The sequence below is a fragment of the Phyllobates terribilis genome, unplaced genomic scaffold (genome assembly GCF_046119375.1).
Source record: "Phyllobates terribilis strain yellow unplaced genomic scaffold, ASM4611937v1 Scaffold_3__8_contigs__length_932513732, whole genome shotgun sequence".
Lineage (NCBI taxonomy): Eukaryota > Metazoa > Chordata > Amphibia > Anura > Dendrobatidae > Phyllobates > Phyllobates terribilis.
In genome coordinates this window covers 669299809-669324192 of record NW_027362763.1, presented here as the reverse complement: position 1 = coordinate 669324192, position 24384 = coordinate 669299809, and the positions used below count along the sequence as shown (strand labels likewise).

At 46.3% G+C, this 24384-nt stretch overlaps 1 pseudogene; it reads right to left on the bottom strand.

Annotated features, from left to right (window-relative positions):
- Positions 1–24384, bottom strand: part of LOC141258602 (uncharacterized) — a 162812-nt pseudogene that overhangs the window by 97299 nt on the left and 41129 nt on the right.

Here is a 24384-nt window from a genome sequence, read left to right as displayed (position 1 = left end):
CAAGGGCCGCCCCCTTGTATATTAGCTCAGAGGTTCCGCCTCCCGGACCCGTTACACCCGGCCAATGGCCAAAGGACTGCCCCTATATGAGGCACCTCCTCCAAAATGGAGGTGCCTGTGCAAGGTTGTTGTTCCGTGTGCTAACACTTGCTGCCTGTCAGTTCTGCCCGCCAGTCTGTCTACAGTCCAGCCCGCCAGTCTGTCTATTGTTCCGCCCGCCAGCCTGCTTACCTGGAAGCACCTGCCTGTTACCTGTTGTGCCCACTAGCTTGCCTACCTGGAGCACCTGCCTGTTACCTGTCGTGCCCGCCAGCTTTCCTACCCGGAGCACCCGTCTGGCTATCAGCCTAACCTGCCTGCTTATCCACCCGGACCACCCGTCAGCCTTCCTGCCGTGCTCATCCGCTCTACCGGTCAGTTCCTGGTAGAGCGGATGAGCACTACCCGGATCTGTAACAGTTTGCACAGGCCATGGAACCCGGTGGCCCCCAGGCTCCTTCACTCTCTGACCTGTACCAGGAGGTCTCACGTCAGAGATCCCAACAGGAGACTATCCTGTCCTATCTGCTGTCTGTCAACTCCTGCCTGGACACGCTGTCCACCCTGTCTGTGTCCATCTCTAGCCGAGCGGCACCCGCTCCGGCGGCATCCCAACCTACTGGCGCTATGGCATCCGGCTCTGGATCTCGGCTCTTTGCGCCTCCACGTTTTGGTGGTGACCTGCCTTATGTCGGGGCTTCCTAAATCAGTGCATTCTGCACTTTGAACTCCTGGCACATCAGATCCCCTCTGACCGAGCCAAGGTGGCGTTCATCATGTCTCACCTCACCGGGGAGGCATTGGCATGGCTAAACCCTCTGTGGGAAAGAGGGGATCCCCTGGTATCCGATCTTCTGGCTTTCCTCGCTGCCTTCCGGAAGGTCTTCGATGAAACCGGATGAAAATCTTCTACTGCCTCCTCACTTCTCCGTCTCCGCCAAGGGAGTCTCTCCGTGGGCCAGTATGCCATATGTTTCCGAACTCTCGCATCCGAGCTTGCCTGGAACAACGAGGCCCTGGTGTCCACCTTCTGGGAGGGTCTTTCCGGTCGGATCAAGGATGAGCTAGCCGGTCGTGAGATCCCTCCCACCCTGGATGACCTGGTGTCATTAGCTACCCGGATTGACATCCGTTTTCAGAAACGTGCCAAGGAGACTACCCAGGAGAGAAGATTTCTGCGTCTCGCTCCTGTATTCCAAAAGCCTGCCTCTCAACCAGCAATTCCCCAGGCATGTTCGCCTGAGCCCATGCAAATTGACCAAGCCAAGATGGTTAAGTCTAGCCAGGAGACGCGCCGAGCCGAGGGGAGTTGCTTCTACTGTGGCAGTAAAGAGCATCTGATCCAATCCTGCCCGGTGAGGCCGGGAAACTCCAGTGTCTAGGACCGCTCGGAGAGGTCGTCCTAGGCAAGAGTAAATCCTCTCCGTCCTTGACTCTGTCTGTTTCTATTTCCAGTGGTGAGACCCACTTCTTCGAGATTTCCCATCTGGATTTCGGAGCCGCTGGGAATCTCATTCAACAGGCTGTTGTGGAGCGGTATCAGATTCCTACTGTACGTCTGGCTGAACCATTGGCGGTTGCCTCCGTGGATGGGAGGCTTCTTCCGGAGACCATCTTGCTCGTCACAGAGCCTGTAACCCTTCAGGTGGGAATGCTGCACTCGGAGAAGATCTCCTTTCATGTGCTGTCCGGTCTCTCTCACTCCCTCTTGCTTGGTCTACTCTGGTTACAAAGACATGAGCCCATCCTGAATTGGAGATCTGGTGAAGTCCTCCGTTGGGGTCAGGAATGCCATGAGTCCTGCCTGGTTCCGGTTCGTCCAGCTCGACCTCCTTCTAATCTACCTGGTCTGCCGGCACCCTACTGGTCCTATGCGGACGTCTTCGACAAGAAGGAAGCAGAGAGACTACCACCTCATAGGCCTTATGATTGCCCCATCGACCTGGTACCTGGTGCCTCTCCTCCCCGCAGGCGCATCTACCCTTTGTCGCTGGTTGAGACCCGGGCGATGTCTGAGTATATAGAGGAGAATCTTGCTAGGGGATTTATCCAGAAATCCACCTCTCTGGCTGGAGCAGGATTCTTCTTCGTCAAGAAGAAAGACGGCTCTCTATGTCCCTGTATCGATTACAGGGGTCTTAACCAGATTACCAAAAATAAGTACCCCCTGCTTCTCATCTCGGAGCTGTTCGACCGCCTTAAAGGTGCGAAGATCTTCACCAAGCTCTATCTCCATGGGGCGTACAATTTGGTCCGGATCCGCCTGGGAGACGAGTGGAAGACGGCATTCAACACCCGGGACCGTCACTACGAATACCGCGTAATGCCCTTTGGTCTCTGTAATGCTCCAGCCGTCTTCCAGGAGCTGGTTAACAACATCTTCTGTGATCTCCTGTATTCTTGCGTGGTGGTGTACCTGGACGATATCTTGGTCTTCTCTCCGGATCTACCCTCACACCGGAGGGATGTTCGTCAGGTTCTGCTAAGGCTCCGGCAGAATCGCCTATACGCTAAATTCGAGAAATGCCTCTTTGAGCAGATCTCTCTACCGTTCCAGGGCTATATTATCTCCGAGACTGGTCTGCGGATGGATCCCGAAAAGGTCTCTGCCGTCTTAAAGTGGCCCCGACCGGAGGGGTTGAAGGCGATTCAGCGATTCCTGGGCTAAGCAAATTATTACCGCCTCTTCATTCCTCATTTCTCCTCCCGGACTGCTCCTATCTTCGCACTCACTCGTAAAGGAGCAAATCCCAGGGAATGGATTTCCGAAGCGGAGGAGGCCTTTGTCTCCCTAAAACAAGCCTTCTCCTCCGCTCCTGTGCTACACCGTCCGGATTGCAAAAAGCCATTCTTCCTGGAGGTTGATGCATCCTCCTCCGGAGCCAGAGCGGTGCTCACCCAGAAATCCTCGTCCGGGAGAATGGTAACCTGCGGCTTCTTCTCAAAGCTCTTCTCCTCGTCCGAGCGCAACTACTCCATAGGAGATCGTGAGCTGCTGGCCATCAAATTAGCACTGGAGGAGTGGCGCTACTTGCTGGAGGTGGCTCTACACCCGCTGGTCATCTACACTGATCACAAAAACCTTGCTTATTTGCAGAACGCCCAAAGATTAAATCCGCGTCAGGCCAGGTGGTCTCTATTCTTTGCCCGATTCTGCTTCACTCTGCATTACCGCCCGTCGGACAAGAACATTAAAGCTGACGCTCTGTCCTGCTCATTCTTGTCTTCCGATCAAGAGGAGGCACCTCTATATATCATCGACCCCTCCAAAGTAATGACTGTAGCTCCGTTTGTCCTGTCTCATCTTCAACCCGGTAAGACCTTTGTAGCGGTTCCGGATCGTAAGAAGGTTCTACTCTGGGGCCATTCATCCAAACTAGCCGGTCATGCTGGCCAGAGGAAGACCTTTCTGCTCATCGCCCGACATTACTGGTGGCCTTCCCTGCGCAAGGATGTTGCGGACTTCGTCGCGGCTTGTTCCTCCTGTGCCCGTAACAAGGTTCCCAGGCACCTTCCATCCGGCTGTCTTCTTCCTCTTCCCGTGCCTTCCGCTCCGTGGCAACACATTGCAATGGACTTCATTACAGATCCCCCTGTTTCTGCCGGTTGTACGGTCATTTGGGTGGTAGCTGACCGCTTTTCTAAAATGGCTCACTTCATCCCTCTGCCTGGTCTTCCATCTGCATCTGTGCTGGCTAAGGACTTCATCCATCACATTTTTTGTCTCCATGGCCTACCCCTCCACATTGTGTCTGATCGCGGGGTTCAGTTCACTTCGTGCTTCTGGAGAGCTATGTGTAAGCTGCTGGATGTCTCCTTGGATTTCTCCTCTGCTTATCATCCTCAGTCCAACGGTCAATTGGAACGTATCAAGCAGGTCCTTACCAGCTTTCTACGGCACTTTGTCATTGCTCACCATAACGATTCGGTTGAGTTCCTGCCCTGGGCCGAGTTCTCTTATAATAACCATGAGAGCGAGTCTTCCTCTAAATCCCCGTTCTTTATTGTCTACGGTCAACACCCCCGGATTCCGTTTCCTGTCTCCTCTTCAGTGGACAATCCTGCCGCAGAGTCTCTGGTCAGCAAATTTTCAGCTATTTGGGAAGACACTAGATCTGCACTTCTTCAGTCCTCCGAGCGGATGAAGAGACATGCTGATAAGAGACGTCTGGATCCGCCTCAATTCCGTCTGGGAGACAAGGTCGAGCTTTCCTCCAAATATGTCCATCTCAAGATACCTTCTTATAAGTTGGGTCCTGGGTTCATCGGTCCGTTCGAGGTTCTGAACCAAATCAGAAGGTGACAAGCTGAAACTCCCGGTCACCTTACGGATTCCCAACTCCTTTCATGTATCCCTCCTCAAACTTGTTGTCCTTAATTCTTTCTCTGACAATCCAGGTACCATTCCAGCTCCAGTCTCCACTGAGGACGTCTTTGAGGTAGAAAACATTTTGGCCACCAAGAGGGTAAGAGGAAAGACTTTCTTTTTTGTGGATCGGAAGGGGTTTGGCCCTGAGGAGAGGTCTTGGGAACCCAGGGAGAACATTCATGCCCCTCATCTTCTTAAAAAAATTCTTGCGGGCCTAAAGAAGAGGGGGCGTAAAGGGGGGTGGGTACTGTAGCATCAGTGTCTCTGCCTCCTGCCGGGCAGAGACGCCTTTCCCCTCACCGCCGCGGTCCAGGTCAGGCGTCCTCCCGCTCCCCTGCTGCTGTGGCTCGCACCTTCCCGGGCTCTGGCTTAGGGCGCGCGCGCCCCCTCTCTCTTAAAAGGGCCGTGGGCGCCGTCCTATAGAGTCGGAGGTGCCTGTGCAAGGTTGTTGTTTCGTGTGCTAACACTTGCTTCAGCCCTCAGGTCCCGCTGCCTGTCAGTTCTGCCCGCCAGTCTGTCTACAGTCCAGCCCACCAGTCTATTGTTCCGCCCGCCAGCCTGCTTACCTGGAAGCACCTACCTGTTACCTGCCGTGCCCACCAGCTTGCCTACCTGGAGCACCTGCCAGTTACCTGCCGTGCCCGCCAGTCTGTCTACCTGGAGCACCTGCCAGTTACCTGCCGTGCCCGCCAGCCTGTCTAACTGGAGCACCTACCAGTTACCTGCCGTGCCCAACAGCCTACCTACCTGGAGCACCTGCCTGTTACCTGTCGTGCCCGCCAGCTTGCCTACCCGGAGCACCCGTCTGGCTATCAGCCTAACCTGCCTGCTTATCCACCCGTCAGCCTTCCTGCCGTGCTCATCCGCTGTACCGGTCAGTTCCTGCCAGCTGACCCATGGGATTCACCTGCTCTCACACAAGGTCGGTCCCAGAGTGGCAACTGGTCCACCAGCTCGGTCCCTCCCTGGTTCACGGAGTCGATTGAGCCGCCGTGCGACCTTGGTCGGGCTGAGTAGGCACTTAGTCACGCCCCTCTGGTCCCTCCTTGCACCGAAGCACAGAGGTTCCACAACCCGGATGCGTAACAGTGGGCACCACTACCAGAGTGCTTCCCAGCCCATCCAGGAGTAAAGTGGAGTGATGGCGGATATTGAGCAGCTGCAGCAGCAGGAAGATGAGCTGTTGCCTGGGGAGCCACAAGAGCCTGTGGAGCATCGCTCACATACTAGTGGCAGACGTTCCACGGATAAGCATGGATCCTCGAGATCCAGCCAAAAAAACTCAGCCAGAAAGAAAGATCCTGCAGTCCAGTGGGAGGACCCTCCATCAGTGGGAGATTCTTCTGCAAACCCGAGCAAGAAATGCAATTCCAATCAAAGCACAAGGAATGTGCTTTATATAAGATCCCTCTGCCTGATACCCATGTGAAGAGACTCTGTCAATCTTGTATTGACCATCCAGTGGCGGAGGAAACCCCCAGTTTTTTGCAGGGTTGAGATCTCTGATCAAAGAGGAAATTGGCAAGACCCTCGGGAAAAAACACAGAGTAAGCGAAAAAGGGAGCCCTCTCCAGTATCAGAAGATTCCTCCCTATCTATTGTTACCGAGGATTCGCGTGACCTCTATCACTCATCCTCCTCCTCGGATAGTGACTCAGGTCGTCAGTGTTTTCTCTTGAGTGAGGTGGACACGTTAGTCAAGGCCGTCCGGTCCACCTTGGGCATTGTAGATACTAGATCTCAAAGATCAGTGGAAGATGTAATGTTTAGGTGCCTGGATCATAAGAAGAAAAAATTATTTCCTATGAATAATTAGATTCAGGGTCTAATCGACAGAGAGTGGAAGAAACCATAGAGGAAAGGTTCTCTACCACCCTCATTTAAAAGAAGATACCCCTTCGAAGATACTCCGTCTTCCTCTTGGTCTAAGGCACCAAAACTGGATGTGGCTATAACTAAAGCTTCTAGAAAATCGTCCTTGCCTTTTGATGACATGGGAGCCCTGAAGGACCAGCTCGATAGGAGGGCGGATACCTTCCTGAAAGGAACCTGGGAAACCGCAGCAGGTGCCTTGAAACCTGCAGTAGCAGCCACCTGCACCCCCATATCCCAATGATTTGGTTGGAGCAGATAGGAACCCAGCTAAAAGACGGAGCATCAAGAAAAGAAATCCTATCCTCCATCCCTCTCGTTCAGGGTGCTGTGGCCTTCCTTGCTGACGCCTCAGCTGACACTGTCAGATTAGCAGCAAGATCAGCTGCTCTATCTAATGCTGCTCGACGGGCTCTGTGGCTCAAATGTTGGCCGGGAGACATACAGGCCAGATCTAGACTGTATTCTATCCCCTGTTAAGGACAGTACCTGTTCGGTTCCGCCATGGATGATTTATTGGAAAAAGCTGGAGACTCTAAAAAAGGGTTTCCCTCTGTATCCTTACCTACTTATAAGCGGTCTTTCAGGAAAAAGAAGTTTGTCCGAAGAAGACCAACAAAAGAACAGAACAAGTATGAAGCCCGTAGCCAGAAAGGTAGAGGTCTACTATTTGGCGCTTCTTCCCAAGGCTCACGAAAATTGGGACAATGATGGCCGGCCCAGGTGGGAAGAAGATTATCCTCCTTTCCCCCAGCCTAGAAATGTATTACAGCAAGTGTCTGGATCCTCGGCCTGGTGAGATCGGGACTGAAATTGGAGTTCCAATCACTTCCTCATGGGAGGTTTTTGGTTACTCCCTCCGGCTCTTCCCCTGAACAACATTCGGCTCTCCAGTTGGAGGTCCATGACCTAATTAGGAAATCTGTCCTAATTGAAGTCCCGGAGATAGAGAGAGGTATGGAGTTCTACTCCCCTCTCTTTTTAGTCCCTAAGCCAGACGGATCTTTGAGGACTATAATCAAGCTGAAATGCCTGAATAGACACCTGTAAGTACATACGTTTAAAATGGAATCCTTGAAGGCAGCAATTAAACTTCTTTTTCCCGGTTGTTACATGGCTGTTTTGGTTCTTAAAGATGCGTACTATCACGTACCCATTCACAGGGATTACCAAAAATACCTAAGGGTGGCAGTAAAGATGGAAGGCGTAATTAAACATTTTCAATACACTTCCCTTCCCTTCGGACTAGCCGTCGCACCGAGAGTTTTCACTAAAGTAGTGGCGGAAGCCATGGCCCATGTCAGGGAAAAATACATCCTTATTATCCCCTACCTCGACGTTTCCTTATAGTGGGTAGTTCCTTCCATCAATGTGAAGCCCATCTAGTAGAGGTAATGTCCATCCTAGAAGGCCTGGGTTTGTTATTAAACTTACCAAAATTTAAATTAGTCCCCATGAGAGCCCAGCAGTTTCTGGGTGTTATTCTAGATTTAGAGGAGCAGATGTCACGTCTACCAGCCCTGAAGGTTAAATTAATCCAGAGTCTGGTTAAAAAAGCCATAGATACGCCCTCTATGACTTTTTGTAGTGCGATGTCCTTATTAGGCACATTAACGTCCTGTTTTCCTGCTGTCCTGTGGGCACAATTCCACTCTAGGGCCCTTCAGTGGATTGTGTTGTATAATGAGTCAGTCCTTGGGGGGCTTCTTGAATATACTCTAACTTTATCCCCTCGCTTGATACAATCCCTTCAATGGTGGTTGGGGACTGGGAACCTAGTTCAAGGGGTCCCCTGGGAGGTAAGACCAACCCACGTGTTAACCACAGACGCAATTCCCACGGGTTGGTGAGCTCACTTGGATGGTGATATAATCCAGGGACTATGGCCAGAGAGCGAGAAAAAAAAATCCTCTAATGTCAAAGAACTGTTGGCTATAGATCGAGCAGTAGGCGGATTCCTTATATCTCTACAGGGCCGGGACGTCCGCATAATATCAGACAATCAAGTATTGGGTACTGAATCCACAGATCTTCTCTCAGATAGTTCTGATGTGGGGCCTTCTGGTAGTGGATCTGTTTGGCACCAAACAGAATCGGAAGGTTCTGGAGTTCTGTTCCCTGAATTCCAGGGAAATCCTTTGATGGTGGACGCTCTCCTGGTTCCCTGGAAGTTCAGCCTGGCGTATGCGTTTCCTCCTTCATTACTTCTTCCAGTGGTCATAAGGAAAATCAGAACGGACAGAGGCCAGGTCATTCTCATATCTCCCTTCTGGCCCAAGAGACCTTGGTTCTCCTGCCTAAAAGAGATGTCGGTAACTGATCCTTGGATCTTACCAGAGATCCCGGATCTCCTTTCACAAGGGCCGGTTGTTCATTCTCCATCGCCCGGACTACATCTGACGGCGTGGAATTTGAAAGGCAGTTATTAGCAGAGGGTTCTTATCAAACCACGCAGACATCCTTCTACGTAGTAGAAAGCAGGTTACTACCCGTATTTATGCCAGAACTTGGAGGAAGTTCTTATCTTTCTCAGGGGGTAGGGTGGAAGAAGTTGCACCCATAGGGAAAATATGAGAATTCCTACAAAAGGGTCTGGAGTTGGGTTTATCCACCAGTACTTTGAAGGTCCAGGTCTCAGCTCTTGGAGCCTTATTTTCCTATGAATTAGCATCAAATTACTGGATCTCATTAAAGCACCGTTTAGATCTAGACCCATTGTAAAACCAAGGCTAATGGTTCTGACTGCGCTGACTATCCCTTTTGAGCCGTTGTAGTCGGCGTCCCTTAAACTTGTTACCTTGAAAACAGCCCTGTTAGTCTCATTAACATCAGCCAGAAGAGTAGGCGACATTCAGGCTCTGTCCATGGCCCCACCATTTACTCAAATTTTAGAGGATTGGATAATCCTTAAACCAGACCTGGCCTGTCTCCCGAAAGTAGCCTCTGGCTTTCACAGAACTCAGGAGATAGTCCTTCCTACCTTCTGTTCCTCTCCAAAGAACGGAAAGAAGAAAAATTACACGCATTAGATGTGAGTAGATGTGTTATTAAAATATCTTTCAGTCACTAAAGGGTATAGGATAGATTCCTCTTCATAGGTCACCAGGGTATTAGGAAGGGGTGTAGGGCTTCTAAACCTACTATCACCAGATGGATAAAAGATGCCATCTCTTTTGCCTAGTCATCGAGTGGCAAGGAGATACCAGAAGGTCTGAGAGCTCATTCCACTTGGGGCGTTGCGACCTCCTGGGCGGAGAAGGCAGATGTCTCCATTGAGGATATATGTAAGGCCACTACCTGGTCCTTCCACCTTTTATAAAAATATTTAGATTTGAGAGTCCTCAGTGGTTGATACCTTTTAATGGCTAACTGAAAAGATGGTAACAAATTGCAAGCTTTCGAGACTACTCAGGTCTCTTCATCAGGCATAGTAGTCTCGAAAGCTTACAATTTGTTACCATCTTTTCAGTTAGCCATTAAAAGGTATCAACCACTGAGGACTCTCAAATCTAAATATTTTTCTATCTACTGGCTAACACGGTACAAGAATATATATATTCCACCTTTTATAAACACTGCAGACTAGACATGGGTATTTCTACTGACCTCACTTTAGGTAGGAGGGTGCTCCAGGCTGTGTTCTCGCCCTAGAAATTTCTTCTCTGTAATTCTCTCGTGGTGCTGTCATGGGTGAACGAATAAAGTCTTAGTTACTTACCGGTAACGGGATTTTTCTCATCTCTATGTAGCTTCATTATACGACATCTGGCTTTTTTGTGTCTGTAAGGCCGTGTTCACACGTTGCAGAAATAACGTGTTTTTTGTTTTCTGCAGGATCCGCATCAAACTACACGATAACAATCTCCTCCGATTATTGCATTTTTACTGCATTTATTTTTTTAGACCTTTCCCCCCCTTATTTGTTGCATTTTTGGTGCAGATGTGAAGCCGCGTGTTTTATGTGGTCTTTATATTACAGAAAAGCTTTGACTCTGCACTAAATAAAGTATCTGCAGTTTTTTTTACCTGCATTTTTTTTAAGAAGCCTCCAGAGGAAAAAAAAGTACCAAAACCGCACAGTTCAGCAGCGTCCTTGGGCGCAATTATCTTAAAATCACATCCACTTTGCTCGGACAGTTAAACACAGCAGAATTTCTGTGCAAAAAAAAAAAAAGCAGCAGGAAATCCGCAGCATTTATGCTACATGTGAACACAGATTTCATGAAATCTCTGCCCTCGGTGCATCTAAAGACGCTGCTGAACTCTGCCGCTTTGGTGCTTTTTTTTTTTTCTCTATAGGTTTCTATGTGGAGCTTGAAAAAAAAACAAAAAACGCTTTTGCATCTTGATTCACAGCTTTTCTGTATTATTAATAATGCGCCTTCATATCTGCACCAAAATGCATCAAATATGGGGGAAAACACATAAAAGAAAAGCAGCAAACACCAATAATCGGAGAAGATTGTTATTCCAACATGTGGTGCTGACACCTGAAGAAAACGTGCAGGAAAACAAGCAATAGAAAAAAATGCAGTGTGTGAAAACGGCCTCTACGTTACATTTTTATTACATTTTTTATGGGTTTTCTTAGCGAAAAAATATCAATCACACCATCTTTTAGACCATTTATCTGTGTTGTAGGGGGTGTTACGATTACAGAGAAACCAAATAGGTCCATGTTATTTGCTGATTCGTGCTGTTTATTTTTTTAAATTAATTTCTATGTACCAGTATAATCTACCTGGGGTTCAGAGCCTGCACTGCAGCTTCAAGCAGAGAAAATCCTCTTATATCTGTCATTGTAAGCTGTGGCTGCAATACAGATCAAGTACAAAAAGTTGGCATCACCAGAGCCTGTGGCTCAGTTGCTTTAGCTCCTGCCTGTAATGTTGAAGGTTGGGGGTTCAAGTCTTCCCGGTCGGAAGACTCTCAAAAAAAAAAAATTACATTTTTGTAATTGCTTTTTATTATATTTAGTAGCTTTATAGGAACAAAAAAATCAGACTTTTTCTTCACCTCTAGTATACAGGGAACATGGCAATATATTGTTATATGCAATGTATTTCTTTGTACATGTATAATCTTTTTGGTTTCACTGCCTGCAATACAGCTCAAGATTACCAAATTCTCCTGTCTTCAACATTATAAGCTTTGGCTCATAGCTAGAGCTGCTGCCTGCCAACATGGAGATGTGAGTTTGATTCCTGACCCAATCACAAGAGAAGAAGTGAATATAATAATTTAATTCATGTCAGTGCTGAGAGATGCAGCCCCCCCCCCTGAGGAGGAGGATCAATGGAGCGATGACCATGTCAGAGAGAGGTGAGTATTAGAAGTCAGGACAAAGCTTTGATGTGCCGGAACTGAGCCCTTAAATCCGGAACCTTTGGGAACTTTGCATATAATGTGGTGAAAAAATATCAAAAAAATTTGGACTTAAAATTTTTGGGGGTTGGGCAGGGGGTGTAGATTTTGTGTTTATTGCGTACATTGTGCACTAACAGTGATCTGTTAATGGGATTCTGCATATCATTCCGAAAAATTCCGAACTTTATAAAAAAAAGAAGAATTAACTGATCTGTAACTTTTTTCTCTTATTTTTCTGTCGTTTTATTGACAGCATTTTGAGATACATATGACGTCTTGATCATTTTTTTTTTTATTGTTATATTTTGATTATATTTTGGTGATGGGCGACTAACAAAAAACACTCACCAATTCTGGAGGTTTTATTTTCCCGTTTTACACATTCTCTGTATGGGATAAATATTTTTGCATGTTATTAATTTGGGTAATTACGCAGGCGGTGATAACAAATATGTTACAGGTTTATTACGTACGTTTTCCTATTTACATTTGGGAAGTGATTTAAAGTAAACCTGTCGTGAGATTCATGCTGCCTGAGGTCGGTCCCTGACGGCTTCTCCCCACCCCGCACACTTAGAGCGCAGTCAGATGACCGTATAAATCGGATCGTAATGTCCGGACTGGCCGGCGGGTCTCCCAACCTGAGTGTGACAGTTTCAAAAATTTCTATGATGCTGTCACTCTCGGGTCAAGAGACCTGCCAGCCAGTCGGTGCATTGCCGTCCAATCTCAGTCCTATTTATATGGACATCTGAGTCATACGGCTGTATAAGTCGTACGGAGATTGCAACGCAGTGTGAACGGCGGCTTTTCCAGCCTGAGCGTAACAGCTGCATAGAAATACATGCTGCACGCTTGGGTCAGGAGAGCCATCGGCCAGTCCGAGCTTTAAGTTGAGATCCCCATCCAAGTTATACGCCCGTCTGACTCTTCCCTTACAATGACAGATCTCTATCTATACACACCGACAAGAAGAGACTGATCAGTCTACGCAAGCGGGGCAGTGAGAAACCGCCGAGGACCTGCTTCTTGGACTAGTCATCCGCGATACTTGGGGCCTGATTCATCACGGTGATTGAATGCAATTTTTTCTCAGGTGCGCAAATGTATTTTTGCTGTTTTGTCATTTATACGCCAACTTTTAGAAACGTGTGCAGAGCTGGGGCATAATTCTCAATAGTAAAGTGGTTAGTAACTAAGTTGGAAAAAAATTACTCCAGAAATATACTTTAGTCCCTGACCGGAGTAACCCTTCTGGATGTGGCGCACGGCATTTGAAGGATGCCCCAAATTCTGTAAGAGACACAGTTAACTCGATGAATTTGGCGCATCTTTCAGCAGTTCATAAAGACTGTAGTAGAATAAACGCTAGTCTCGATGAATCAGGCCCATCGTCCCCGGACGGCTCTTCACAATGTGCTTTCTCCGAAATGCCGCAACATTTCACAGCTGCAGTAATTGTGCCAGACTCTGTTTCTTGCTGTCCATGTTAGTTTTTTTATCACTTGTTGGCCTGTACAATACACTTGTAAAATTACTGGTCTCTATATATAAATAATACCATGGAAGACACGGAGGCTTTCAGGGAAGCCATGATATTATTTCATTGCGGAGGGGGGGGCAACGCGTTTCAAACTGGTAGCGGAAACTTTTTATATGTTGCTGTCTCGCCTTATCAGTTTAAACTTGTGATCGGAGCTAGCTTAGACAGCTATGAGATCAATCTGCACTGTACAAAGCAGGCTCAGCTCCTGAGCCCGCTCCATATAGTGATAACTCAATCATTGGGGTTCTATGACAGTAAAGGGGTTAATGTTAGGATCTCTGGTAGTCAAGGGCAGTGAAGGAGTTGAAAAGGTATTCTGAGAATAACCTATTGACTTGCCCTAGGTTAAGATAATGAACTCGGCTGTCCTTCAACCTCCCCGAGTCCAGCAGCGCTCTCTGCCAATCATTGAGCACAGGAGACTGCATGAGCTCTGTGATTGGCTGCAGCGGTCTTGTGTGCTTAAATTGAGACGTCACAACTGCATCCTCTCAACAAAGACCCAAGCAGCGGCGGAAAGGTAGCGCTGGTTCCGCGGAAAGTGAATAATGCTGATGTTATTATTTTTGGTGCGTGAAAGCCTATGGTCTATAACTTTTATTTTTCCATCAATGTAGCTTTTTCTTTGTTTTTTTTTTTGTTTTTTTTTGCAGGGTGAGCTGTGGTTTTTAATGGTTGCATTATGGTGTACATATGACTTTTTGACCACTTTTTATTGCAATTTTTATTTTTTATTCCATTTTTCTTTTCTTTTGACATTCACCGTATGGGATAAATATTTTGCTTATATGAGCACAAAAGTGACCGTCACAGTGGTCTTCAGTATGGAAAGTTTTGTTCTCACTAAGTTCACTCATTTTGAACTGTTTTTTGAGTTTTTTCAAGCAGAAACCGCTTCCTTTTTCTAATATAAATGGACTATTAAAACCAACTACATGACCTTTATCCAGTTGTATGTGGTCAATCTAGACAACTAAAGCCAATGCCACATGACGGTGGATAAGTGTCCAAATCCATTGTAAGACGTTCCAATCGATCATCGATTTGTCACAATCATACTACAATATCCATTATTAATAAATTCTTTAAAGAACCTGAGCACAATATATACATCATACATCAACTAGAAACATAATAAATAACAATTTGGTCACTTACTACTATATAAAGACCCAATATAGTATGGGCAGCCTCTCAAAGCAAAGAAAATGGAACCTGCATCATCGACACACGAATACTTTAATAAAAAAAAGAACAACGGCATAGTAACAGCTTGCAACTCTGTAACTGAAATTCTACTTTAAAGGGGTTGTCCACTACATGTGTAAGGGTGTGACAAGGGCTGTCGTATGCCTCTCCCTCTCTAAACAGTGTTTGTACCAAGAATATGGTTTTATTGTATTTTTCTTACTGTATTAATATGTGAATCTGCATAGAGTTTCATAGGCACTAATGTACGCGGCTAATGTAATGTATTGTGATTCATGTATAATGTTATTCATGTTTAGTGTATAGGGAAAGTTTAGAGTATATAAAGCATAGCATAGGACTTAAGTTAGAAAGGGGGAAGATTTAGTTGGGGGCACATTAGATATAGGAAGTTCAGTGTATACCGTTAGAAGGAAGTGACTGAAGTTACACAGGTGAAAGGAGAAGTTTGCCCAGCAACCAACTGCTGGGACAGACTGAGAAAGGAGACAGTTGGTGATTGGTCCAGCCTAATAGGGGAGGGGTTAGGGCCAGTAAAAGACAACCACTTCCTGGTTTAGTCCGTTAGTGAAGGAGTTCGTTGGTGACAGTAGCTAGGGCAAGTTCAAGGTGCAGTGGGCTGAAGCACGGCGTGGGCAAAGACGTTCTGGCGGTATGAGGTTACGCATAACTCCCTACGGACATTCCTGCAACGTCCAGAGCCTAAGGCTTGAATCGGGGTCTATGGAGACCACCGACAACCCTTCCGTACAGTGGAAGAGGGGTGTGGAACCGTGTGAGGGGAAACGTTGCGGATCTCGGGTATACTGCGGAGCCGGATTGGGAAACCCTGGGGCTGACAGGAGGATCAAGCGTAGGGGTAATCCCCGCTGAACGTGAGGAGTGAGATGTTCTGTGTGGAGGAAGCAAGTGACGGAGGGTGCTGCGCCCGATACTGTGTATTAAAGATGGTTGTACTTGAACTGTTCAGTAAAGACAAACTTGTTAAAACTAACCAGGTGTCCCCTATTGAATGTATGGCTGTTCCTGGTTCCGGGATCGTGGAGACAGCGGCCGAAACGTGAGTGAACTGCGCTACACCCACAACACATGGGAACTGAGACACCATTTATTTGTAGGGTACACATACACAGGGAACACAGCAGCCCCTCGACCATGACTACTGCCCTGCGCACCTTACACATGGACAACTTCTTCTCAATCCTTATGTTTCCCCCAACAAAAAAACAACACATATACTCCTCTCTGGTACCGGCGCCATTCCAGTGGTGTCAGCACTGGCTCTCTTAGGGATCGCATGACATAACAATGATCCCTTGGGCCAATCAACGCTGGCTTCAGTACTCTACTCCCTTCGGACAAATCAAGACATACAGAGGAAGTGAGAGTATAAACTTCCTCCGGATGTCTGATTTGTCTGAAGGAGGGGATAGTGAAGCTAGTGCTGATTGGCTGTAGGGATCATGTGTCATAACAATGTCATGCGAACCCTGGGAGACCAATGCTGACACCGCTGGAATGGCACCAGCACTGGAGCGAGTATAGGTGTTGTTATTTTTTGGGGGGAAACGTAAGAATTGAGAAGTGATTGCCCAAGTTTTGAACAACCCCTTTAAGTTGAAAACATTGAGAACATTTAGTGTCAGTCATTTAAAGAGTTCCTGTCACCTAGTCAAAAGTGGACCGGTTTTATTTTATTGCTGTTGCTCCCCTGAGTAATCTCTCTTGTGTTTTGTTTTTCTTAAAGAGGTTTTCCACTACTCAGACAACCCCTTCTCAGTTCCTATGTTTCCCCCCAGTAAAATAATAACACTTATACTCACAACTGGTGCCATTCCGGTGGTGTCAGCCCTTGCTCTCCTGGGGCTAGTGTGACAAAATTATGTCACGCCATCCCTACGGCCCATCAGCGGCTGCTTAACTCTCCTCTCCTTCGAGCAAATTCAGAGATCTGGAGAAAGTGAGAAATGCAACTGCTCTCTTACTTCCTCTGGATGTCAATTACATCCATAGGAGGGGAGAGTGAAGCCACCACTGATTAGCTACAGGAATAGCGTGACATAACAGTGTCACACTAGCCCCGGGAAAGCCACTGCCTACACCGTCGCAATGGCACCAGAGGTGAGTACAAGTGTTATGTTTTTGCTAGGGGAAAACATAGAGATTGAGAAGGGTTTGTCTGAGTAGTGGACAACCCCTTAAATCTTCCATCCGGTTCCAGAGATATGGGCCTTTTTATTTGGTGCAACGTTTTATGGTCTTTACCTCAGGGACGTGGCACACTGGTAATTATGCAGAGCATCCTAAAGACACGACCAGAGAATCTTGTGAGTCATGCTCCCTTGTAAAAATTAGCACTAAATAAAAAGGTCCATATTACTAGAACTGTATGGCGGTAAAAAAAAAACAAAACAGAACGCTGAAGGGAGTAGTATTGACCTGGAGGAACTTCTTTGAACTTCAGGAAATCACAATGTCCAACCAAAAAGATGGAAAATTAACTCCTTTTATAGCAATAAGGTCTCATTCTAGTAGATCCAACAATAAAGCTCCAAACATTTACTAAAATTTGAACAGTGAGATGGTTCCTCCTATTTATGAGTTCGCTGATGTCTCACAAGATCTGATCTGTAGACAAAACATTTCTCACATTCTGAACAAGAAAAAGGCTTCTCTCCTGTGTGAGTCCTTTGATGTCTTACAAGATCTGATTTGTGGGCAAAACTTTTCCTACATTCTGAACATGAGTACGGCTTCTCCCCTGTGTGACTTCTCAGATGTCTAACAAGGCAAAATCTATGGACAAAACGTTTCCCACATTCTGAACACGAATAGGGCTTCTCCTCTTTGTGAGATCTCTGATGATGTTTAGCAAGAGCAGATTTCTGGCCGAAACTTTTCCCACATTCTGAACATTGAAATGGTTTCTCCCCTGTGTGAATTCTTAGATGGTCGACAAAATGTGATTTGTAATTAAAATCCTTTCCACATTCAGGACATGAGAACGGCTTCTCCCCTGTGTGAATTCTCTGATGCGTAACAAGACTTGATTTCTCTCTAAAACTTTCCCCACATTCTGAACATGAAAGCGGTTTGTTCGTTGTATGAGTTCTTAAATGTTGCCTAAGATTTGGCTTCTGACTAAAACGCTTCCCACATTCTGAACATGAAAATAGCCTTTCGTCCTGGTGAATTCTCGCGTGCAGAGAGAGCTTAGATTTCTTTTTAAAATGTTTTTCACATGGAAATATTTTCCCCTGTCCATTTCTCAATAATTGACTAGAAGAAAATTTCTTGTGATCAGCGGTATTGGGGGGCAGATCGGTGCTGTAAAAGACTGCCGGTGCATTCGGAGTTACTGATTTAGCTTGCGTGGTCTTGTTGTCCTCTACCTCATAACAAGGAGATAAATGGTGATGTCCATTGGAAGCTCTTGCCAAGTCGTCACCTAAAAAAGTAAAAAAAAAATGTCTTATTTTTACAAACAAAATATTAGACTTTTTTTTTTTTACTTGGGCTCTGCGAATTGCAAACAATTCTGTTCACCAAAGTCCAAACCAGGGTTTGCCCTTGTGTCCTCACCATCCAATACATCACACCAGGGGTATATTTTTTCTATAACACTTTCTGGCCAGTATATTTTTACTTTACTTGCTTCTATGGCACTAGTACAGTGCTGGCCAAAAGTATTGGCACCCCTGCAATTCTGTCAGATAATACTCAGTTTCTTCCTGAAAATGATTGCAATCAACAAATTCTTTGGTCTTATTATCTTCATTTAATTTGCTTGCAAGGAAAAAACACAAAAGAGAATGAAGCAAAAATCAAATCTTTGATCATTTCACACAAAACTCCAAAAAAGGGCGGGACAAAAGTATTGGCACCCTCAGCCTAATACTTGGTTGCACAACCTTTAGCCAAAATAACTGCGAACAACCGCTTCCGGTAACCATCAATGAGTTTCTTACAATGCTCTGCTGGAATTGTAGACCATTCTTCTTTGGCAAACTGCTCCAGGTCCCTGATATTTGAAGGGTGCCTTCTCCAAACTGCCATTTTGAGATCTCTCCACAGGTGTTCTATGGGATTCAGGTCTGGACTCATTGCTGGCCACCTTAGAAGTCTCCAGTGCTTTCTCTCAAACCATTTTATAGTGCTTTTGGAAGTGTGTTTTGGGTCATTGTCCTGCTGGAAGACCCATGACCTCTGAGGGAGACCCAGCTTTCTCACACTGGGCCCTACATTATGCTGCAAAATTTGTTGGTAGTCTTCAGACTTCATAATGCCATGCACACGGTCAAGCAGTCCAGTGCCAGAAGCAGCAAAACAACCCCAAAACATCAGGGAACTTCCGCCATGTTTGACTGTAGGGACCGTGTTCTTTTCGTTGATTGCCTCTTTTTTTTTCCTGTACACTCTATGTTGATGCTTTTTCCCAAAAAGCTCTACTTTTGTCTCATCTGACCAGAGAACATTCTTCCAAAACGTTTTAGGCTTTCTCAGGTAAGTTTTGGCAAACTCCAGCCTGGCTTTTTTATGTCTCGGTGTAAGAAGTGGGGTCTTCCTGGGTATCCTACCATACAGTCCCTTTTCATTCAGACGCCGACGGATAGTACGGGTTGACACTGTTGTACCCTCGGACTGCAGGGCAGCTTGAACTTGTTTGGATGTTAGTCGAGGTTCTTTATCCACCATCCGCACAATCTTGCGTTGAAATCTCTCGTCAATTTTTCTTTCCGTCCACATCTAGGGAGGTTAGCCACAGTGCCATGGGCTTTACACTTCTTGATGACACTGCGCATGGAAGACACAGGAACATTCAGGTCTTTGGAGATGGACTTGTAGCCTTGAGATTGCTCATGCTTCCTCACAATTTGGTTTCTCAAGTCCTCAGACAGTTCTTTGGTCTTCTTTCTTTTCTCCATGCTCAATGTGGTACACACAAGGACACAGGACAGAGGTTGAGTCAACTTTAATCCATGTTAACTGGCTGCAAGTGTGATTTAGTTATTGCCAACACCTGTTAGGTGCCACAGGTAAGTTACAGGTGCTGTTAATTACACGAATTAGAGAAGCATCACATGATTTTTCAAAGGGTGCCAATACTTTTGTCCACCCCCTTTTTCAGGTTTGGTGTGGAATTGTATCCAATTTGGCTTTAGGACAATTCTTTTTGTGTTTTTTTCATTGAAGACAAATTAAATGAAGAGAATAATACCAAAGAATTTGTGATTGCAATCATTTTCAGGAAGAAACTGAGTATTATTTGACAGAATTGCAGGGGTGCCAATACTTTGGGCCAGCACTGTATATACCACAGCACTTTACAGATGTTATCACTGTCCCCATCGGGGCTCACAATCTAAATACCCTATCAGTATTCCTTTAGAGTGTGGGCAGAAACCGGAGAACCCTGAGGAAACCCGCACAAACACGGGGAGAACATACAAACTCCTTGCAGATGTGGTCCTTGACGGGATTTGAACCCAGGACCCCAGCGCTGCATTTTCACCAATTTTCCCCTTTGCAGGCTCCAATTTTCAGTTGTATCTGAGTTAGTAGGTACAGACTAATTGCTAAAATGTCTCCCATACACAGCAGGCACAGATATAAGGGATTCTTGCTCTTCATTCCTTTTTTTAGCACCCAGACACAAGTAGTAGCAGCAGTACTGACCAGTGTAGATGTGAATCCAGCACTAGAGTGATGTAAAAGACTTATTAGAAAGTTCAGCACAATCTTCCACACTGCACTGGCAGTTTGTCTTATTTTAGCAAGACAGGATAGATTTCAGCTGGTTTTTTTTTTGTTTGTTTTTCAAAGTGGATGGTGATGTTACATGTCTATGTCAGTGGTCCCCTTGCAGCTCTAAAAATGTCAACCATAGACACTTACCAAGTCTCAGGGGTCACCTTGTCTTTTACCCTTTAACCCCTGTACAGGAAGCTCAACTAACACAAGGGCCCCCTGGGCTGGGTCCACAGTCAGCTGCTGGCAGGTGGGCAGGCTGGCAAGGGCAATCAAGTACCAGGAGGACAATAGGGTACAAAATCAACAAGCAAAAGAATGGTCAGAAAATGGGCTGAGGTCAGACAACAGGGATACAACAAAATAAGAGGCAGGAGCTGAGACCACAGGACTGAACCAGGGTGGATAAAACTATATCTGGCAGCTTCCAGCAGTAAGCTGGCAGCTCCAGGAGGGTGCGGTGCTTTCTATTGTCCTGAAGAAGGGAGCTGATTACTCCAGCTGGCCAGCACGCACACCCATACTGCCACACTTTTTACCTTTTGCTCTATATATGATGGTGCTGGAGACAGCGGAGTACAGCGCTCACCATTGACAATAATTCTACTGAATAATTAATAGCAATAATAATGTTTGTAAAGACATTTTTTCCAAACTTCCCATCACTGATCCCGTACATTAAAAAAAAATCACAGTCAAACAGGATTGCGGAAAATCTCTTACCGGTCTCTGACACTGATGCGAGTTTTTTGAGTCCATTCATCATTCCAACAGAACTTTCCTGCAAGACATAAACTAGGATTCTTTATCCTTTTTATTATCTTATGATCATTTGAAAAACCCAAACTAGAAAGCAAGAACTAAGTTTTCTGAAAGATTATGGATCTGCTCAAGTATTGGTCAGGACACGCCGATCATTGCAGCTATGATAGATGGGTGTCAGGATGCTCAGATCATTGCAGCTATGATAGATAGGTGTCAGGATACGCAGATCATTGCAGCTATGATAGAAAGGTGTCAGGGTACACAGAGCATCGCAGCTATGATAGAAAGGTGTCAGGGTACACAGAGCATCGCAGCTATGATAGAAAGGTGTCAGGTCATGCATAAGAATCGCAGCTATGATAGAAAGATGTCAGGGTGCACAGAGCATCACAGCTATGATAGAAAGGTGTCAGGTCATGCATAAGCATTGCAGCTATGATAGAAAGATGTCAGGTCATGCATAGCATCACAGCTATGATAGAAAGGTGTCGGTATACAGAGCATCGCAGCTATGATAGAAAGGTGTCAGGGTACACAGAGCATCGCAGCTATGATAGATAGGTATCAGGACATTCAGAGTATCGAATCTATGAGAGAAAGATGTCAGGACATGCAGAGCACTGCAGCTATGATAGAATGCTGTCAGATCACACAAAGCAACCCAGCTATCATAGAAAAACTTCAACATATGGGGGAACATCAGATTGTGGGATAACAAGCTGCGTTGCCACAGATATCTTAGCTAGCCTAACCTAGCCAAATCAGCTGTCATAATTTCAACTGATGAGGGCCAATAGCCCAAAACACTGTGTCTGCAAACTGAGATTCTGATTTGGCTTTTATCCTAAGTCCTATTGCAAGACTCGTTAAAGGGTCGATTGTGACTTGAAGGATTGCTACTTCCAATAGGTGGCGATATAGAGTACAAGTCCTCTTTCTCTCTGAAGAGGCAATTTGTATATCAGTCTATAGTGGATTTGTGGAAATCTCATCCCATCTACCTGATGATCCCGGGGGACACTTTCCTCCTTTTCTGGCTGATCCTGGGAATATAGAGGACTGGGACATCTCTCCGGGGGATTTCTCAGACTGGATCCATCTATAGGAAATAACCGCAGTGACTGAATACATTGTCTATATGTGATGAGCAGATGATGGGGAATCTAGACGACTCTCAGACCTGTTCTCTCCTCTACAACCCAGGAAGGTCTCCTCTTACCCGGAGATGTGATGGACGGGTGATTCTCCACCATGATGTCCTTGTACAGATCCTTGTGTCCTTCTAGATACTCCCACTCCTCCATGGAGAAATAGACGGTGACGTCCTGACACCTTATAGGAACCTGACACACACAATGACCCGTCATTAGCAGACCCCTCCCCCGGCGTTATTGTACAATGTCCCAGCATTCCCGGCAGCGCTCACCTCTCCGCTCAGCAGCTCAGTGATCCTGGTGGTCAGTTCTAGGATCTTCTGCTCATGTATCAGTGAATGAGGTGGAGGCTCGGTGATGGCACTGGGGGTCCTGCTCCGCCCTCCTGACACACGGGGGGTCACACACTCCCCAGACGACGTCTTCACTACTGTGTGATCCTGTGTATGGGGAGACGCCGATCACTACACAGAGGCCGAGAATCCTTCACCTTTCCCGTCATTTCCGGCTTTATTACTAGAGATCAGAGTGATGTGATGTGAAGCTCTCACCTCTCCAGTGATCCAGTAGATTATCTCCAGGGTGAGGTCTAATATCCGAGCCGCCATGTGGTCTCTGTCCTTCTCCATCCTTGGGGGGTCACTGATGGAAAGGACCATCAGCTAAAAAAAGGAAAGCATCCTGAACATAAGGAACCTGAAGAAACAAACATATAATTATTATATAGATATTGTAAGAAGGCGGGAGGTAGGATCCCGGATGGCAAGTATGTGTTACTGAGATGGTTTTATTTTTTTACTTGATTTTGGTTCCAGGATTTAGGAGCGACCAGAAGAGCCAGAGTGGGAAAGGTGGTTCCCATACAACAGTCCGGGGTCTTACTGGCCTAATAAAATACACCTGGTCTAGTTCAGATAGCAGTGTGCTGAGGCTGGAGAAAGAAAGAGCTGGTAGATAGCCTGTACTGCAGTCTGAGAGGTTCCTCTAATACCATCATGGTAAAACCGTGTGATTTACTTTGCCTTACCCAGAGAAAGGACTGTTTTCTTATTCATTTGTGATGAAGAAAGGCAGCTTCATTGTGGAGCTGTAAAGTTTATGAAGGACAATAAACTAAACATTATTCTGTTTTGATATAAAAACTAGTGTTGAGCGAACATGCTCGACACTGCTCGGTACTCGCCCAAGCATCACACTACTCGGGATGTTCAGCGAGCACCGAGCATTTCCGGGTTACTCGGGCGGGAGCTCGGGTCTCCGCCCTGCATGTTTGGCGCTCTTTACAGAGCCAATGAACATGCAGGGATTGCCAGCCAGTCACTGTAATGCCGCAGCCATGTTGGTTGTGGGCATTACAGTGATTGGCTGGCCGCACAGCGTCACCTCGAGTATTTAAAACTGGGCGCCGCCATCTTGGACACAGTCGCTCCGGATCAGACAGTGTAGGGTCAGTGCTGCAGAGCTAGGGAGAGATATATAGTGCGAAATAGTCAGTGTAGGGTCTCTAAAGCCTGCAAACTCAAACAAACAGTCCTTGTCAGGACTAATATCCATCCCAGATATCAGGCAGGCAGGCTGTATAGGAGACGCAGTGGTTATACCAACAAACAGTGCATCACAGTCCTGTGTGCTGCTGCTGGTCAAATTGCTGGACTTAGCCCCCGGTCTCAGGGGCCAGGAAAAATCCTTTTTTTTTCATCTAAATCCTGTATTTTTTTTTCCCTCAGTCAGACTGTACAAATACGCGTCTTATTAACCTTTTGGTATTTCCGCCTCCCCCCCCCCAAAAAAAAATTGAGTGTGTCTGTGACTGTTCAGACACCAATATATATGTTTAAAAGAGTCTGGTGTAGGCCAGATAACTAGAAGTTTGGTTTTGCAGTTCCACGGTTCAAATCTCTGTATTATCCAGCTTTTGGCCCTTTTTACATAAAAAAACAGTAAGGGTATGTGCACACGATGCAGAAATGAAGCAGAAAATTTCTGCATCATTTCTGCATCTCCCTGGCAGAAAAAACGCATGCAGATTGTACATGCGTTTTTCCTGCGGAATACATGCGGATCTACATGCAGATTCACATGCGTTTCCGCATGCAGATTGACAAGCGCTTTCCAGGTGATAGCATCACTTGGAAAGTGCTTGACAACTAGGTCACACTGTATATATCCATGCAAACGGCATGGATTTATATAGTGTGACCCGAGAGAGTGTATATACTTACCTCTGATGGCCCGCGCTGTCCTGCTCACTCCGTTCTCCCTCGCCGGCAACTTTGAATTGAAAGACCTGCCGACGTCAGCGTCACGTGACCCGT